This window comes from Ptychodera flava, chromosome 16 (genome assembly GCF_041260155.1).
Source record: "Ptychodera flava strain L36383 chromosome 16, AS_Pfla_20210202, whole genome shotgun sequence".
In the NCBI taxonomy this organism is placed as follows: Eukaryota; Metazoa; Hemichordata; class Enteropneusta; family Ptychoderidae; genus Ptychodera; species Ptychodera flava.
This window is the reverse complement of record NC_091943.1, coordinates 6,751,929-6,756,431: the sequence shown is the minus strand read 5'-3', so window position 1 is coordinate 6,756,431 and position 4,503 is coordinate 6,751,929.

Below are 4,503 nucleotides of genomic sequence, written 5' to 3'. Positions count from 1 at the left end.
TTCTTAGACTGCGTAACGAGAAGTAGTGATGATTTGATGTTTGTTTGTTTGTTATTTAAGCCGCGAGGGCATCGCGACATCCGAAGCGTTGCATGCGGGCCGGGGAAACATTGTACATTCATATTCAAAGAGAGGCACACAGCTGCCAGGTTCTTGGTGACCCCCATCCTGCGCACACTCCCGATCAGATCAGTAACTTAATTTACAGTAGATTTTATTTTTAATCGCTGGAAGGTGCGAAGTGAAGCTATTTGCCACCGTATGAATTATACAAGAGAGACTTGCTTGAAATATTAATGGAGCGTTCTGCAAGCAGCGATAATTCTTGGAGCTAGCCTGGCGTGAAAAATCAAAACAGAGCCTTGAAAGTGACATTTACGTGTAGATTGAACATCGGACTCTGATGTGTGCAGTCATTCCAATGGGGATTTCTTTATATCTCACTATCCGTTCATCTGTCAAACTGCGTCTAAACGATGTAGGAATTGTCCCTATTTGTGACCGGATAGCGCACCTGCATTAAGACAATCTCTATATAATCCCATGGTATTTTTCTCTGTTTGACGTCATCGTATACGAGTGTTTTTCGCGGAGCCGTACAACTTCGAGCCGAAGGCGAGAAGTTGTGCGGCTCCGCGAAAAACACTCGTATACGATGACGTCAAACAGAGAAAAATACCATGGGATTATATATTTATCACATGAACAGTCTTCTTATTTTTCTTTGATGAGGATGGATCAAAATTATTTTAACAAATTGCATGATTTTTATCGCGATTTTGTGTTTTATTTACGCGGATTACTTTCATTTAACAAGTAAAGCGGCCCGTCACCCAGGAGATGTGCAAATGTTTACAGGTATACTTTCATTCATAAATCCGATTAAGCTGAAATTTCGCTACAGCGAAAGGTATCTCCACCAATCAGACATCCGGATTCAGTCACGTGCGCGTGTCAATCATTGTCTCGCGCTGGAGCGATGCCAAGGCAAGTCTGCCATCATAGCTTTCACCGTACCGTGCTACCGACGGATAGCCATAGTATTTTGAGTTATTTAGAATATTTACAATTACATTTATGAAGTTAATACAATGGCACTATCGAAACAGTAGTTATCATTCTTAGAGATGCTGTGGCTTTTGAAATACCACAAGTTTACGACCTTGGCGAGCCCGAAAGATTCAGATCGATGACACACAGAGTGTACGCTTGTTGTTGTGGGCACTGCCGTACGTCACCGGTCTCCGCCGCTTCGGTGGCCATCTCAGTCGGCTAGTCGTCAATGTTTTCGTTTTATGGACTTTGATGTTTGCTGTGACACGTATCGCCCGTAGGTGCATCTCAATTTTGTTACTTGATGGGAACCCTGTTATGTTATACAGTGAGTGTTGTCCGAGTCAACTTTCGAAATAATCGGATTCTACATACAGCGCTGCACTGCAGAGTTAGGGCTACAGATCGACAGCTGTATATGTCTTCACTACAGCCTTCCGCTGCAGGTTTGATCTCGATCGAGAAACGACGGAATAATTTGTGTGATGAAGGAAATTTATCGTTGTTCGTCGAATGACTTTATGCTTGTGCCTTCTATGTCGCTTTCCCGAAGATTATACGGTACTCATTTATTAAGTTGAACTTTCGTTGAGGTGTATCTTTAGGGTTTATCGCCAACCGGGATCGCCAGGTACGACGTCGCTTGGCGATCGCCAGGTACGACGACGTCCACATTGAGCCTTACGACTGGAGCAGTGACGTTACTGAGCCAAATGATCGATTGTATCCTCATTCGATTCTTGGGAATAGCTAAAGCTTTAGCGACTTGGAATTTCGTTGGACATGCCTTCTATGTTTCCACATCTGGATTTATCGCGCCGGGTCACCTTTTTGTCAAAATTCCATGAGCACGGCCGGGATCGGAGCACGGCATCGATCACGACAAATCGGTCTGTGTTGCGACGCGTCGACGAACGGTACCATTGCAGGAAAAAAGTTCCGGTTGATGACGTACAACAGGGGTAATATGGATTTCTTATCTGTGCTGGTGTACGTCACACAGGTGGAGATACGGACCAGTTCATGTGATAAACTCCATTATCACATGAACTGGCCCGTATCTCCACCTGTGTGACGTACACCAGCACAGATAAGAAATCCATATTACCCCTGTTGTACGTCATCAACCGGAACTTTTTCCTGCAATGGTACCGTTCGTCGACGCGTCGCAACACAGACCGATTTGTCGTGATCGATGCCGTGCTTCCGGCCGTGCTCATGGAATTTTGACAAAAAGGTGACCCGGCGCGATAAATCCAGATATGGAAACATAGAAGGCATGTCCAACGAAATTCCAAGTCGCTAAAGCTTTAGCTATTCCCAAGAATCGAATGAGGATACCATCGATCATTTGGCTCAGTAACGTCACTGCTCCAGTCGTAAGGCTCAGTGTGGACGTCGTCGTACCTGGCGATCGCCAAGCGACGTCGTACCTGGCGATCCCGGTTGGCGATAAACCCTAAAGATACACCTCAACGAAAGTTCAACTTAATAAATGAGTACCGTATAATCTTCGGGAAAGCGACATAGAAGGCACAAGCATAAAGTCATTCGAACAACGATAATTTCCTTCATCACACAAATTATTCCGTCGTTTCTCGATCGAGATCAAACCTGCAGCGGAAGGCTGTAGTGAAGACATATACAGCTGTCGACCTGTAGCCCTAACTCTGCAGTGCAGCGCTGTAGAATCTGATTTATTTCGAAAGTTGACTCAGACAACACTCACTGTACAACAGAACAGAGTTCCCATCAAGTAACAAAATTGAGATGCACCTACGGGAGATACGTCAAAGTCCATAAAACGAAAACATTGACGACTGAGATGGCCACCGGCGCGGCGGAGACCGGTGACGTACGGCAGTGCCCACAACAACAAGCGTACACTCTGTGTGTCATCGATCTGAATCTTTCGGGCTCGCTAAGGTATTTTAAAAAGCACAGCATCTCTAAGAATGATAACTACTGTTTCGATAGTGCCATTGTATTAACTTCATAAATGTAATTGAAAATATTTTAAATAACCCAAAATACTATGGCTATCCGTCGGTAGCACGGTACGGTGAAAGCTATGATGGCAGACTTGCCTTGGCATCGCTCCAGCGCGAGACAATGATTGACACGTGCACGTGACCGAATCCGGATGTCTGATTGGTGGAGATACCTTTCGCTGTAGCGAAATTCAGCTTAATCGGATTTATGAATGAAAGTATACCTGTAAACATTTGCACATCTCCTGGGTGACGGGCCGCTTTACTCATTAAATGAAAGTAATCCGCGTAAATAAAACACAAAATCGCGATAAAAATCATGCAATTTGTTACAATAATTTTGATCCATCCACATCAAAAAAAATAAGAAGACTGTTCATGTGATAAATATATAATCCCATGGAATTTTTCTCTGTTTGACGTCATCGTATACTCGTGTTTTTCGCGGAGCCGCACAACTTCTCGCCTTCGGCTCGAAGTTGTACGGCTCCGCGAAAAACACTCGTATACGATGACGTCAAACAGAGAAAAATACCATGGGATTATATATATTTATCACATGCACAAGCCAAGTTTGTCGTCTCCGAACAAAAAATACGGGATTTATTCTCTGGTCGTTCTACGTCACGACAACCCGCGTCTATGTCATCAATTTTGGTGCGTCGGACCTTTTTTTGTCGATCTTCGGTGTGCTCGTAAATATGTAAACAAACAACATGGTGGCCGATGTTTCTCCCACGATCAAAAGTCATGTAATGAAATCGATATTTTCACAGACTACGACATTACTAATCCGAACAATGTAAACACAAGAGTGTACCGCCTGTATATTCCGAAGGAATTACGTGAATAATTTGCGGAAACAACGAACTCGAAGCTGGTCGCGTATACCGTGGGTTCCGTACGCATTGCAAACAGGGTCAGGCGCGACGTTTACAGTGTTCGCGCCGTCGAGATTCAGTCGATATTTGTTCCCGAAAAATAGCGTATCTTCGTCTGTGATAAATTTCTAGGACTATGCTATCTTTGAAATAGAGTATAACTTTGCGGAAGGTAGCATACATGTAGACCGAGAGCTGTCATTTGCTCCACACACGAACGAACGTGAGCGCAAATGCACACGACGGACGACTGGAAATGATTGACAACTTGTGCACGGCGTACTGATATTTATTCCTAAAGTAGTTCAAAAGTTTAAACGCGGAAGCGTCATGGAAAACTTATTTTATTTTGCAAAAAATAACGAATTATTGGCTTGTGCATGTGATAAGTATATTATTCCCAAATATTTTTCTTCATTCAGCTCGGAAAATACTCGTGACGTAATGACCGTGTCACCACTCGTCTTCGACTCGTGGTGACACGGTCATTACGTCACTCGTATTTTCCTTCGCTGAACAAAGAAAAATATTAGGGAATAATATCTAATTAATTAACACGCTAGTTATCTGTGTTGATT